A 16,521-nucleotide genomic window follows, 5' to 3' on the forward strand; every position below is an offset into this window, starting at 1 on the left:
TTGGTTAATGATAACTACTTTATTTTCCATTTGTCCGGCTTTAATTTTTTCCGGATTCCCCTGCTGGCACTTTAGAACCATTTAAAACAATCAAATAAACCGAAAGCAAAACAAACCCCTCGCCCTGCCTTTTTCGTAATGCTCCCTTAGAGCCTCAGACTCTCTTCAAATCATGGTGGGTTCATATTTCAATTTAAGAGAGTTGGAAAAGCTCTCCACAAAGCTATGCTTTTCGTCAGATTTCCTTACATTTTCCGGAGATGGACTGCAACAGTTACAACGCTTGAACGCAAATCGAAAAAAAAGAGATTCACCTAATGATGGCAGTATAATGGGTGGTTTAATGGGTATTTCGAGTGGCAGTCATTAAGCACAAATAAGATGCTGTGTGTGTTTTGGGGGGTTAAACACTACAGGACACACAGCTAATTTGAAGGAAATTAGGCAAACATTTAATGAAGTAATTCGGAAATTCTGGGATCAACTGCCCTTTTGCTTTTCCTTAGTTTTCCCAATTGAATTACCGCAAATTTGAGACACGTCCTGTGCTAGAAAACTTACCTTAAACGATGATATATATATCCCCCGAAAAATTATAGACCCAAGACCCCCTTACATATTCATAGATTTCCCCGGGTGAAGAAACCGCACGAAACATCAAAGCGGACTTCTTTTTTACACATCAATGTGTTCTTTTTCTGGCCAAGGAAAATTGCGTTTACTCACCTGAAAAGAAACAGAGTGGGAAAAATACGTTAGATGGGTCGCTAAAAGTTTTCTTATTTTACACATATACTTATACTTAAATATATATATATATATAAAGCGTGTTTTATTTTCTTTTTGCCTTCTGTAGACAAGACCTTTGCCCACTTACAATTTCAAAGAGGGGAAAGTTGGAGGCATCTTTGACATGAGTAAAGTGCAAAATTCTGTTGCATACTTTTTCGGGCCTCGAGTGTTGGGAATTTGCTGCAAATTGTTTTGGGTTAAAAGTAAGTGAATTTCACTAGTTAAACATAATCCTTGAGGTTAGGAAAGAGATTTTCTTTGCGATTAAAGCACTTAATGGAGATTTATGGAATATGATTCTTATTTAAAACGCTTAAGCTAGATTAAATCAAGTACCTTAAAACGTAAGTCAAGTACGTAAAATAACATATCGTGGAGAGGGTTTTTAAAGTGAGAGTGGTTCACAAGTTTTAGATGGGTCCTTAAATAATAGTTATATATATATTTTTAAACTCATTTGGATAACATACTCTTATCTATTTTTAATGACTTGCAGGAAGGTGACCCAAACCTGGATTTCTAGAACTCATATCAAAACGAATTTTAAGCCAATTCCGTAATGACTTAACCCTTATTTTTATGACTTAATTTTCTTTTAATCAGCTTTATAATATTGAACTCTTTTAACTTTTTGTTTAAATTTTGATTTGTTATAAATGGGTTTTGGTGACCCAAAACATTACTTTTAAACATTTATTATTTTCAACCGCTACAATTAGTAAGTGAATCTGAATCCGAATCATTTAACCTTAAAAAATAAACCGTCAACAATTGAAAACTATTGAAGCCAAATCAAAACCAATTCGGTTTTTTTTTGGCATTTGTTGCCATTGTGTTGGCAATTGTGTTGCCTGGAATTGGCCATTTTATTGGAACTTTTGTTGGCCGCATCCACACGGGGCACAAAACTACCTGGGGAAAAGTATGAGAGGGGGTGAAATCGCTACGGAAGTGGACTAAAGTTAGATTGATGATGTCTCAATAAACCCCATTAGGGGATTGCCATCGAGACCATCGAGACCATCGACGACGACGACGACGACTACTGCAATATAATATCGCAAATGAATGGGTCCGCCCTTCGGTTTGCGTCGGTTATTGCTGGGCAGTTATGTGCTTGGTTTACGGGAGGTATTTTGATGATTGTGCACCTGCTGTTGGCACAATTCAATGCTCTAATTGGTAGCAAAGTGGAATAAACTATTGACCAGGCTAAACTTTTTTCTCACTGCCCTCGGTTCTCGGTTCTCAGTTCTCAGTTCTCGATTCTCGGCTTTCGGCTTCTTTTGATGGTCGCAGGATGCGATGGTCTTTGAGAAAATGAATCACGAGCCAACTAACTGTAAAAATTCATTATGTTCCTGAGTAGCAGGAAAAGGAAAAACAAGAAAGCTAAGGAAAATGCTTGGCGACAAAAGTTTGTGTGACTGGAATTGAAATTCCTCTTTTCTGTCCAACAGACAAAACGGTCGGAAAATTCAGATACAAATACAAGATACAAGATACAGAGGTATTTTCATCATCATCATCATCATCATCATCTTTTTGTTGTCGACGTTCTCAGTCAAGTGTTAAAATCGATTAAATAAAAGTTTATTGCTAAATTTTGCTAACTGGCTAAGCTCAAACTTTGCTGTTGGCGTTTTTTTTTTTTTTTTTTTGCAGGTTGGTTTCATATTTCAGTGGCTTAATTCGCCCGCAGCGGAAAATTCGAAGGGGAAGGAGGGCGGCGAAAACTTAAAAAACAATTAGAAACTTTTCCCTCTCGGGCCGCAATACTCTAATATATATATAGATTGCCAACTATCTGAGCTGGGGTATCAATCCACTGGCTCATAAATCCCACTCCACACCCCCTGAAAGCCACCACATAATTGGCCCTGCGATAACTTGAAAGTTGAAAACAAATTGAAATGCTCAAAGATTCAGTCTCGATTTTGGAAAGCAAATTTGTGTGGGCTCTTGCAGAAGAAGAGTTATTTTTGTGGCGAACGAAAAGATGAAAATTGGCGTAAGCTTTTTTAAGAGTGGAGTATTAAAAAAAAATATTAAATGAGTTATAAATGGAAAACATATTTGTTTGAAATAACAATAACCAATAATAATTATTTTCTGATAGAAAAATTCACAAATTATATATATATTTGTTACAATCATCATAAAATCCCTTATAAGGGTGCCTAAAAGTAGGCAATAATTTTAAAGGTCAACAATCTTGGTTTACTGCATACTTTTAAACACCTTAATAAGTGATCTAGTTATGATTTGAGGCGCTACCTGAAAAGTGAATTTATTTCTTAATCATTAGCTAAGCCCAACCTTTCCTTCTTTTAATTTTCTTGCCCCTTAATTTTCTAAACTTTAACGCCACGTGCTCCACTTCCAACTTTGACCCGAAATTAGAAGGGGAATGAGAGGGCAGGAAGACAAATTTCAAATTTATATTACACAAGATTATTTTAACAACAAATTTTTGTTTCTGGTCTGTTCCTTTTATATTTGAATATTTTTTGCTGTTTGTCGGAAGCTTGAAGCGCACTTGAAATTAATGAAAAGCATTTTCGATTGTAATTATGTATTCGTGACTGGAGGGGCCAAGAGGTATTTTCCTTTCTCTCGTTTTTCCACACCCCCCATCGTTTGGTACTTATATATTCCCAGAGTTTTCCTGTTGCTTCAGATTTTGGCTCAGCTCATTAGGCATAATTCGAGCTCTCCCTTCCGCCCCTCTACTCTATCTCTTTCTCTCCCTTCCCCAAGTTCTAGTCCCGTCTCTTTCTTATTTTCCTCAATATAATACGGATGAGTTTATAGGGGGATTCTGGGGGTCCGCATTTAATTGACTGTAAATTTGCTGCTCTTCAAAAGCTTCAACTACTCATTAAAATAAAACACAAAGAATACAACAAGCTTCAGATGAAAAGGGAGAGAACGAGGAATAGAAAGCATGGATAAGGTCTGATAGATTAATTTTGAAACTGAATGAGTGGAATTTATATTAAATAAGAAGTTTCTTGAATTGTTCAACCATACTTTTGTAATGACATTTTTTAATAATATTTAAATAATTTATTCCAAATAGATGGGTATATTAATAATTATTATTAAAATCAATGGATACATTATGATAAAAGAAGGATATTTTTTTAATTATATTTTTGTTTCATTCTATTTTAATCAATTACATATTTCTGAGTCCAACCATTTGTTTTCTGTGCACCTGGAAACAGATTACGCATACGCCCCGTATAGCTTCGGTACTCAGGCTGTTTTGTTAATTGCATGAGCATTTGGGGATGTTAGAAAACCAATTTTCGGATAAAGTCTGATATATTATTTTGAAACTGAATTCATGGAATTTATATTAAATAAGAAGTTTCTTGAATTGTTAAGCCTAACATTTATAATGCAATTTTATAATAATACTGAATTCATTTATTCCAAATAGATGGGTATATTAACATTTATTATTAAAATCAATGGATACATTAAGATACAATGAAGGACACTTTTGTAATAATATTTTTGTTTTATTATATTTTATTCAATTACATATTTCTGAGTGGAACCATTTGTTTTCTGTGCACCTGGAAACAGATTACGCATACGCCCCGTATAGCTTCGGTACTAAGGCTGTTTTGTTAATTGCATGAGAAATTGGGGATGTTAGAAATACCAATTTTTCGGCTTTTTTTTTTTGGGGGGGGGGGGGGGGAGGGGGCTTAAAAACTGCACCCACATACGCTGGGACCTATTATCTGCACTTTTACGTTCGAAATCCATTTCCAGCACATTCACACAAACATAGAATTCCTGAGGGGTGAGGATTTTGGTTGCCTTGGCTTTAGTTTTCCTCTCGTTTTCCCTTTTCAGGTAGTTGGGGTGAAAGAGAAATGGCAGGCAGCTGTAATAACATAATGGCCAACGAAATGTCTGGGCCTTAAAAGCAAAGCTAAGCTTAGCCTTCTATCTTTGTCTTTATGCATGTGCGTGTGTTCACCACCTCACTTTCTCTCTGCTCTTTCTGTACACTGAGAAAAATATACATTTTAAATAAGGATTTGTTTAAGAAAAAGATTTTGGAAGATATCAGATCAATCGTTTTTTTTATCAGCAAAGAAAACAGGAATAGGAAAAACATTTATAATATAACACTGAACCTTTTTTTTAATATTAAGAACTAAAAATAAAAGCTTTAACTAAAAATTTTTAATCAATTTAATAAGTAAATTATTATAATTTGTATATCTTTTTCCAAGTGCTTTCGCATGAGTCTGATTTTAACACAAGTAAAAGCTAGAAAAAAATCCAAAATAAAATCTACCAAAAGAACAAAACAAAGATGTGGAAAGGCGAAGAACTAGCAGCAAAACGCAACAAACAAGGGGAGAAAAGAGACGGAAAGACAGGAGCAAAAGAGATGGCTGGCATTTTAGATGGCAAACAAAAGTTACTTGGCAGTAGCATAAATAAATAGAGATAATTAGACCATAACGACAGCAAACAAAAGACCAAAACAAAAGCCAAAGAGAATTGGGGAAGGGGTTCTTCCTTTTTTTTTTTTGTGCTACAGAAAGAGACGGAAACAGGCGGCTAGAAAGAGACGCAGCTAGTAGGACCTTCATTTGCGTCCTGCCTTTACATTATTTTTTTTTTTGCGGTTTTAATTGTATGGCTGCACATTTTTGCGACCACAGGAGCAGCAGAGCATCCGAAAAAGTTGACCACACAAAAATGTTGGCCAAAATAAAAGGTAGCCAACACTAAGTTGACCATAATCTAGTTTTCATGAAGCACAGCCGGGAGCCAAATTAGGTGAAGGATATGACAGAGACCAACAAAATGTTTGTGGACAACGTCAGTGCGAGCAGCAGTGTCCCAAAATATGTATATAAATTGGGCAACGAGCAGAAATAAAAGACACTTTTTTTTTAGTTAGGTGAGTTTTTCACAGGCGAAAATCGCAACAAAAAAGTGGCGAAAAAGGTAGATGGAAAATGTGGGAAAATGGGAAAATCACAGAAGGAATATTTAATGCCTTGGTGAAAGGAATTAGTGAACAGAATTTTAATGTTGCGGACAAAACGTAATTTAATTATATTCAAACGTTGGTTCTTAGTTCCATGGTTGCTTTTTGGGATAGTTTTGAAAATGTAGGATCTTTTTTAGCATACAGAATCATTTTAAATATTTTTTGATCATTTTAGAAACAATATTATAAGTTTATTTTTAACAATGTGAACTTTTTTAAAGTGAAAGTATTTTTGGTCTTGCTTAATGATAGTTGGAAGAGAGGAGATAAAGGTGCGCATATTCAAAACAAAGTTAAACATGTTTTAGAAAATTTATTTTAAAAGTTTTTAAGGTTCCAGTAATTCTTAATTGGTATCCAAATTTTTCAAAAAAGTTAAATTATAACATTTTACCATGTAAGGAATCTGAGATATCAGATATTATTATTATTTTTATTTTATTTTGCTTATTAGCCAGGGAAAACACAGGTTGAAATTTGGACTTATTCATTGCCTGCTGGTCAAAACTTTTTATTCTGAGGCCCCAAATTGCATCTGAAGCTAGCAAAAGAGGATACAAGTTAGCAACAAAAAGTTAAAAAAAAAACTTACAATGATACCTGTCTACCTCTTTTTATCAGCCCCTACCACCCATATTTTTGGTAAGCATTTTCCCAACATTAAAATGCAAATCTCAGTTGCCAAAATTAGTGAATGGATGGAATGGGCGAAGGACACGAAATGCGGTTTGTATTTCGAAGCCTTCAACTGAAACTGAATCGTTCTTCAGGTACCTTTACATATCCTTCTATCTCTTTCGCACAGCCACATACCCGTCTCTTTCATTTGCACTATCCCCCTCTCTGTTGCTTAGTTAGTGTCTCAGTGTCGATTTGAATTGGAATGTGGCATTGGAATGAAAATCTGTTTATTTGCAGCGACACGTGACCGCTGCCTGCCACTCAATCAAGTTGAACTTTGAAGCGATTTCGGTGCTGTGATATACTCTAGTTGTTGTTCGAAAATGCAGTGAGAAAAATATCTACCCACATAAATTTTGATTGTATTTATTATTTATTTTTTCCGGAAGTTAAAGATTATATCAACCTTTTTAAATATTAATAAATAGATAAGGTATTAAGGGGTTTGCCATACAAATCAATTGAGTTTTAAATCACTTTTTTATAACATTTTAGATGTGTAAAAGTATGCCATAATATATTTTAAGCTCAGAAGTACAATAAATTCTTTTAGATAGACGATTGTTTTTTTTTTTAATTTTTATTCAAACAAAATGATAACTAAATAAGTTTTTGTGCAGTGAACTCTTGTGTTTCGCATTGCCATCAATCAATGTGTTGAAGTTTTTGGACACTGGCTTTTCGCATTAGGTTTTGGCCGAGTTCCATCAGCCTGGGCACCCTTCAATCAATTACCGAATCTCATTACAACTTAATAGAGCATGACTAATAACATACCATGTATTGAGTTTCGCAATTGTAAGATCTCTACGGCATTCGAGAGTCTTCAACTGCAAACTGACTCTAAATGATTTGACAGTCCAACCTTGAACCCATTTGCCAAGCCAATAGGATGTTCATTTGTGTAAACAGATATAAAGGGTGTTTTTTTTAGAGGTATAGAACTTTAAATTTCAATAAAACAACGATGGATTATTCGATTGACATGAATTTTTTTCAATTCAAAAGATAATCTTGTGGCATTACATTTTAAATATGATTTCTGACATATGACCGCCACTGCTGGCTCGGATGTAGTAAAATCTCCAATCTGGACGTCCAATTTTCGATGACTTTTTCCAACATTTGTGCCCGTATATCGGAAATAACACGGCAAATGTTGTATTCTAAATGGTCAAGCGTTTGTGGCTTTTCCGAATAGACCAATGACTTTACATAGCCCCACAGAAAGTAGTCTTGCGGTGTTAAATCACAAGATTTTGGAGGCCAATCCAAAGGTTAGAAACGTGAAATTAGGCGATACGTAATCCGCACAGATCCTTTATTTTCAAAATAAAATTGCACTATTTGCAAGCGTTGTTCAGGCGTGAGTCTATTCATGATGAATTGCCAAACCAAACTGAGAATAACTCACTAGACAGCTGTTACATCGGTGGCCATCTTGAACAGTAATGCCAACTTAAAGTTCTATACCTCTAAAAAAAACACCCTTAACTTACCCAACTCTAAATGAGTATCATTCATTTTGGCACTAAAAACCTAAATATTAAATTAGAACCACAAACATACTTTCTTTATAAATCTCTCTAATTAACCCAAACTTTGTATTCATATCGTGCAATTAAATCCGCTTAAAACTGCTTCGTTCAAACATGAATGTAGCTTTTCAGTCCAACCAAACATCTATTCATTACTAATTAGCCACGTTCAATCAGAAATTTGTAGAGTTTGTAAATCCAAATGCGAAATGCAAATACTCGAACTCAATTGATTTTGGCCCTGGCGTGTTTTCTTTATTTTTCTAGCTGGCTACGTAATTTTTGTGCCAGCTACCGTTGTTGTTTTGTTTCTGTATAAATTCCCCACAACTTCATTAACGTCGACTGCAATTTTGTAGTTAATTAATTGATTACGCTCAATGCTTCAATGCACGGAACATTGAAATCAGTTATAGAATTTGCTACGATTGCCAATTACAGCGAGGCAATTGCAACAAAAACTACACAAGAGCCCAGGAAAGTACCCTTGAATTAAGGGAAAGCGGCGGGAAAAGTGGATGAAAGGTGGTGGAAAATGCCCAAAGCATATTTAGCATTGCGCTTCTTTTTTTCACGTTTGTATACTTTATATATATTGTGAATCAGCGAACAATAGTTTAAGAACTAATTAGAAGGCTAACAAATTGAGGTTTATAAACAAAAGGAGAGTGATCCATTTTAAGTCTTTAATGGTAAGGTGTTTGGTATATATTGAGTATATGTTTGGTGTATGTATATAATTATATATTTCATATTAATTTAAGACCATGGTATTATATAGGATTAACGATTTCGGATTTATTCAACCGGCTTTTTCTATCTGCTACCACAGATAGCCATTGATTTTCTCGTTTTTGCCAATATTTTATGACTCTATAATCCAACTGTTGACCATAACTAAGTAAATGTGGCCCACGAGGATACCCAAGGCAACGTGACTGGATGAACAAGGAAAAGCAAGGACTTGGGACATCGAGCCAGACAATTTACAGACCAGTTAACTTATTAGAGACCCCAGCACTTGACTCCAAGACGCCCACGCTGATAGACAATATGATGGTCCAAGTGCTGGAGGGAATTTCCCGCCCTTTTTCCCGGCTTTTCCACCCCTGCGGTTATAACTGTTAACTGTTAAGCGGCTGTGCAGAAAAGTTTTCCCTTGTAGTTTTAGTAATTTTTATATATATAGAGACCTCCATCTTCCCTCTTCTCCTCACCCATATTTTGATTTCAAGTTTTTTTATCTACGAAATCCCAAACTCTTGCAGACAACTTAAGTTGCAATTGGTCAGACTTTGGCGACAATTGTCAGACATCGAGAGTCAGCAGAAATATTCAGCAATCTGCCACTTGAATTTGAAGTTGTCTTGCTTCAATTGTTCTTGTCCTCAATTTTATATATATACAGATATATACTTCTTGTTGAAAACTTTGCTACATTTTCCTGAGAGTTTGTATGTCCTGAACTGTTTGGTATCATGCTGAAACCGATGTATTTGTCAGTTTGAACTATAAATAAAATTATTTGCTCAAAAAAAGGAATCATTTTTAAAATAAACCATTAGAACAGAGAATTAATACTACATTTTCCTCAACTTTTTACATTCTAACTTTTAATAATATTGCCTTTTTAAGGCCGGCTTATAATTAGTTCAAACTAAAAGCTAAAGTGGCTTAAATGTTTCGGTTTTTTAGGGCCCATCTGTTTCAAGCAAACAAATCGCTAAAAATAAAATGAAAACGCGACCAAACAAAAACCAGAACGTGCAACGCATTTTGTTCTTCTCGTTTCATTGTTATTTATATTTGAGCGTATATAAATTATATGGCGAAAGGCATAAAAGAGCAGCGGCGTTGTGGGAAAAGAGGGGTCTTGTTTTAGTGAGCTGGTTGTTGGTTGTCAACCATTCCCCATCCACACGAGAGGAGGCGACACAAAGACTGAAACCAGAACGACAACGTCTTATAATTCAAGTCGCCTCCCTTAAAACCCCCAAAAAAACCCCCAAAAGTAACCCCATCCACCTACGAACAACCTCAAGCTCAACCATATTTCATGTGGCATGGTTAAGAATTTTTGTGCCTCGCGGTGCTGTAAACTACATTCAACAAAGAGAGAGAAAGATAATGCACTGAAAATAATATTTTTCGTTCGTTTTTATTTCTTAATGAACAAATTTAAAAAAAAAAGTTGCGTATTTTTACAAAAGAATCCAAAGCAATGATTGCCTTTAACAACGCTGTCGTTCCGGCAAAAGCTCGCCATATTTGGGAGTGTATTTTTTACAAAAAACCCAGGTTATTAATTAGTATACATAAGATACTTTCAATTTAAATTATCTATGAAAAATTTAGGTTTTTACTTTCGTATTCATTAAAAGAATTTAAATATTGTTTTTTTATATTATTGACTTGCTTAAAAATTCTAGGATATTATGTTCTACAATACATTTTTTAATATGTTTCACTATGAAGGCTTTTTAAGAAAAGTTACCTTTTTTTAATGCTTTTTCGGAATTTTTCATGTTTTTTTTTTCAAGTGTAAGACAGCCTTCTGTTCTCGTTCAGCTTGTCATTGTAGTTGATGTTAGTTGTTGCTGGGGCAAAGACAATTGTCACACAGCACGAAATGTCGTGGCTGGAACAATCAGCATCAAAACCCGCAGCCGAGAAAAAAAGGATGAAACAAAGCAGCATCATCAGTTGAATCGAAAGAAGAAGAAAAGGACTACGAAGGATCCCGAGAGCAGGACAAATAAAACAAAATGGCTACCCCGAGGTCGAAGATGAATGGGCTGGCATCAGCAGAATACCTGTACCCCTTTATAAATCCTTTTCCCTTGTTTGTTTTTGAACGTTGAGTAAAGTGACCGAAGGAGAGTGCCTGAATTTTAAAACTAAACTTCAAAATTGCAACGTCCTAAAAACTCAAGTTTAACATCCTTAAATTTTTTAAGTTATTTTCAAAACCGCAAATAATTTACCATTGCCATCTTGCAGTCCAATTTATTTAATTATTTCATACCTGTTTTGATGAACAACAGATTTTCGTATATTCAAACGTAATTGAATTTCGCACTTTGTTGCTGTCATTTCGCTATTCCTTTTTTCGCCATTTACGATTTATTAATTAAACAATCTTTTTCCCTGGGTTTATAAAGCATTTGGATTTTCATTCCATGGAATGGGAATTTGATTATCAACTCTTATGGGAAATTTAATTGAATTTATCGCTGACATTTGTTTGCAATTTCTGTATTGTTGAGATGGTTTCAATAATTCAAATTTTCTTACGCCTGACTTCAAATGCAATTAAGCGGGCGATTATCACAGGCGAATAAAATTATTTTGGTTGTTGCTGTCGTTGTCAAACCGTTATGAATCCATATTCATAACATATATATATATTTTTTGGGGTTTTATGGAAATGTATTTTATTGCTATTAAATCAGCTTAATGCCTTTCCTGTATTTGCCAGCGCTTCAATTAAATGTTAACACATGAAAAGATGTGTTATGCGAACGTGTTTGTCCATTTATATTGTTTTGACCCTTTTGGTAATGCCGGAAAACGCTGAATTATCAACGCTTAATAGATTTTCAAGCACGTCCAATGAAAATTTGTTTGCCTCCGTCGTGTTTGCGTGTGCGTTGTTGTGATCCCAAATGGCCCGAAAGCCAAGTGAACCGTATAAACAATTTATAGCGTCCAGCAGCAACAACTTGAACACAGCGACAGCATCCAAACACACATACTATACTATACTATACCCTAGCAACAAATACACGACATTGGGCGTTGCTCGTAAAAATGCAAAGTGAGGCAGCAACAGTAACAACAGCTAAACTAGCAGTAGCAACACCCAAAGTAACAACCGAAACATTTGCAATAGCAACAGCAGTCAGTGCAACAATAACAACAGAAGCAGCAACAACATGACACTACACAGAAAAAAAGGATATTATATAAATTATATTTGTTATAATATCAGATCAGATATTAGCGATTTTAATTGATAGATTGGATTAGATTATTTAAGCCATGCAATATTTAATATCGCTATATTGAATACACCTATTATAAGCTTTAAGACATTTAAGGAATACCCAAAACAAAAAATATTTTAAAGTGAATTTTAGGGTCTCCACATTGGCTGAAAATTTTATCACTCATACGTACTGTTGCCCTTAATCAAAAAATTAGTTTGAATCCAGATGGCGTTGACTTCAAAAAGCATTTATATTTTTTATAATCTTTTTTTAATGTATTATCAAATTAAATAAATAAGTTTACAAGGCTATCACTTTTTTTTGGATCAAGTACCAACTGGCTTACGTGTCGTATGCGTAATATGTACAAAACTTTAAGGCCGTTGCGAAACGCTTAAATATTTTAACAACATTTTTGACTTCTCCTACTTAAATCTACCATCCTTAAAGGTAAAAATAATTTTTCCATTTTTTTATTGTTTTATTTTTAATATTAAAATGATATTAAGTTAATATATTTTTAAGTGTATGGCAGTAACAACAGCATCATCACTTACAGTAGCAACACTAAGGGAAAAACGGATAAAAAGGGCTAAAAAGAGGTGGCAATAAAGGCCAACAGAGAGGAGAAATAAGAGGAAAAAGCCAAGAATGGGGGAGGCTTCATCATAAACCACTTATTTGCGCTCCAAATGCAACAACAATTTGATAAATGTATATGCAAAGTTTTCTTACTTTTTTATGTTGCCCAACGCATTTTCCCTACTCTTTCCATTTTCCACACACATTTCCCTGCAGTGTTGCACACCCTGTCTAGCTTTTTTAGCCATTGTTGCTGCTGTGGCCAAAAATGCGATTAAAGTTTCAGCAGCAGCAACATGATACATCTATAAAAAATTGCCAGCATAATTGGCCAGAAATCGAGTAACCATTGAGGGGAAATCGAAGCAATTGAGGAATTAACTTTTTGCTCTCCCACAAAAAAAAAAGGCTTAAAGGAAACTTGGAAAATCCAAAAAAAAAGGGAAAACACAGTCCACAAACAGGCACAAAAACCTCGACAGAACATTACCGCAGTGACCCAAATTTTGGGTTGTAGACCATGGGGCTGGCTGCAATACTTGCAACAGTTGCCGCAGTGTTGCACTTTTTTATGCCAAAACAGCAGTAGCAGCAGCAGCAACATAAAACTGACAACAACAGAAGCGACTGGACTTGTTGTTTGGCCCCCAAACAGACAAACACACACACACAAATTAAAAACAAACCAAGAATTTTATTTATGCCTTGTCAGCGGCAGCAATAAAAACAGAAACAGCAGTAGAAACAGCAGCACAAGTGCGGCATTGCCACCAACTAGGCAAAGTCAAAACAATATAAATAGTTGCAGTGCACAAAATTATTCAACAAACAATTTATTGGCCAAAAAACAAATACCAAAAAAAAAAAAAAACGAAAACAAGCGTAAAACTTTAAGAGCCAAGTTGAAAAGTTTGCCGCAAAGTCTGCCAGTGGGCATAGAACTCCACCCCCTCGAAACGGAAAATCCCTTAGATAACCGCAGGCTGGGAAAACTGAATCATGCTTCATGTTTCAATTAAAATTCAGTTTGCGTCCTGCCTGCGAGTCATTCATTTAGATCACTTCTGCTTGCCTAAACTTTGTCTCCTTCTCGGTCCTTTAAAATATGTTCTTATCACTTGTTTCCAGGAGTATTTGAGTTTCCTCAAAAATCCGCTGGCGGAGCTTTTCCCATAAAAAGCTTAGTTATGGCAAGTTGAATCCTTTATGGCAAAAGCTTCCCTCAGCTTTCAGGACAAGGTTAAAAAAAATATTATACTAGTTTTTTTTAAGGTCAAACGGTTCTTTTTTTTTATTTAAAAAAAGTATTTTCAGCATTTTAGAATTAATATATTTAAAATATTTCTTGATAATGTCCTTACAAGTGGCGCCATCAAGCGCATTTTAAAGGTAAGCTTTTTGCTATAAACGAAAAACTTTGTTAGTTTTTGACAACTACATTGTATAAAGTAAATAACACCTCATTTTACATGAAATGTAAGTTTTCACCGAATTTAAGCTAGACTTATTTTTTTAAACAAAATATAACATAATTAAATTTAACAAAAGAATATTAACCATTTCTAAGATATATTCATAAGAAGACTGGAATTTCGAGACTATATTTTTGTATACAAAAATACTTATACTTGATATTATAAAGTATTACTCTATATCGTTTTTATTAGGTTGTTATTGATTTAATTTTTAATTTGTCCGTATCTTGTCAACAAACTTTAAGTAAAAGGCTGAAAGAACAACAAATAAATCACGTCAACTTCGGTGGGTAGCGTTAATTGTTAATATTAACAAGAAATATATTCAGTGCAGTTTCGGTACTATGGCCCTGGAAAAACCCCCTTGAAATCTCCCGCGGTGGGCTGCATATCCTTTTGTCCTTTTGGCCCAAACCGAACGGAAGGACATTGTTTGCACAGCGCCCCAAAGCATTGTCAATAAATTGTATGCAAGATTTATTGTCCCTGTCACTGAAGAAATGTCCCCGCGCTGCATAGCAGCACCCCCTTTTTTCGGATATACCCGCCACTGTATTTTTTTGTTTTATTATTTTTAATTGTTGTTGCGTTTTATGTGTTTAATCTAAGCTAATTGGATTTGCAAATGGCCGGCAAAACAAGGCTGATATCCGTGTGCATACATATATAAGGGCATAGAAAAGCCTATAAATAATGGATGTAGAATGTACATACATAAATATATATTTGAAAACGGAATATCCTTCGTGGTTTGTTCACCAACTTTAAAGAGGGAGTAATAAAAAATTAAAAAATAAATATATATATATGCAGAGGTATGTGTATGGCAAAAGAACTTTAAATATTTATGACACGAAATGGAAATACGAATCAGTCATCGGGAGATGGAGGAGAAAAGTTCATAAACTGTATAATGTAAAAACTTTTGCCAAGCCCGATAATCCCCAAACTTCATCAAAGATGTATGCAATGAATTTCGAAAACTAGTCCAAGTCAAAACGCCAACGGAAGTTTATTCCTTCCATCGAATGTATGATATATACATAGATTTATATATAGACATTTATATGATTTGATATCACACTCACTGTGAGACGTCTGTGCCATTGGCTAATTTTAATCACTGGAAATTGGATATTTCCCATTGATTTCTTTCTCTCGAACATATTTTTTCGATTCATTCATTCGTTTTTTATTCATTACCATATATGCGGCTGGCTAGTAATATTCAATGAATTATGCCCGATAACCGTTGTATGCTAATTGCCAAATTCAATTACGATAAATTCAATGGAATATCATGCCCACCTGGACGGCATTTTTGCTTAATTGGTTTTTTTCCATAGAAGCCAGGGACTTTGATAATGGAAAATGAACGAGTTGGATGTCACTTTTAGTCGGTTTGATATAATAAAAATTATTAAACTGACAGTTGCCATTGTAAGGATATTAAAATTTCAAAATAATAGAACGTAGCTACGAATATTGACAATAAATGAGTATGAAAGACAATAACTAATATAGATATGCCACAACATTGCAAAAACTCTTTTACAATATCTAAACTGATTGTGAAGTTTATACTAAGTGCACATTTACAAATTATAGAATACAATCGTAGTTCGATAAAAAGAATGTCAAAATTATGAAACAAAGCAATTTGTAGCCCATTTTCAGACAAGCTAGCATATTAAAACCATAACAAATTAAATTACATTTGGGCAAACAATTATGGGAACTAATTGGTGTAAATATGCTCTGTAATTGAATCACAAATTTGACAAGCTAAACAAAATTTATGAATAACAAGAGCACAGGTCAAATAACGAATTCGAAATATGTGAAAGAATTTTCCTGGTAATTCAACAAAGTGAAATATTTCTCGAGTTCTAACATATACATTTAAAATATTTCACAACAAAAATTACAAAATTCCAACGTATTTTTGAGCCATAAAAAAAATATGTCCGAAAGTAATAATGAACTTAGACTATAATTTAATAGTCACAAAATGTTTATATATCGAAGCCTCAAAATCTGGCAGAAAGAGAAAGGGTCACAAAAATCAGGGGAAAGTTGAAAAAGGGGGAAAACTCTAAGGACGAGAGTAAAAGTTGGTGGAAAGCAAAAGTTAAACATTTCTGCCGCTTCCTGTCTGTGTTTGAGTTATGGGTTCTGTCATTTATGCTTATGCACTCTTGATAACCGGAAGTTATACAAAATGTAAATGTTGGCACACACACACAAAGTTGTTAGAAATTTATATATCTATTTAAATATCTGTATACATAGACAGATTGCTCATTAACTTTGGACCAAGTTTTTAGACGATGAAGTGTGGCAATTGTTTTTGCCACGAGCTTTGCTCTTCGTCTTCTCAATCCCGATTGAAGAGAGTTGGAAAGACGAGTTTTCCTCTGCCATTTTCCCCC

The 16,521-nt window shown here is 34.5% G+C and overlaps 1 protein-coding gene across 7 annotated transcripts in view; it reads right to left on the bottom strand.

Annotated features, from left to right (window-relative positions):
* Window positions 1–16,521, bottom strand: part of LOC119555898 (neurobeachin) — a 193,626-nt gene that overhangs the window by 104,261 nt on the left and 72,844 nt on the right. The window lies entirely within an intron of this gene.

The sequence above is a fragment of the Drosophila subpulchrella genome, chromosome X (assembly GCF_014743375.2).
Source record: "Drosophila subpulchrella strain 33 F10 #4 breed RU33 chromosome X, RU_Dsub_v1.1 Primary Assembly, whole genome shotgun sequence".
Classification (NCBI taxonomy): domain Eukaryota; kingdom Metazoa; phylum Arthropoda; class Insecta; order Diptera; family Drosophilidae; genus Drosophila; species Drosophila subpulchrella.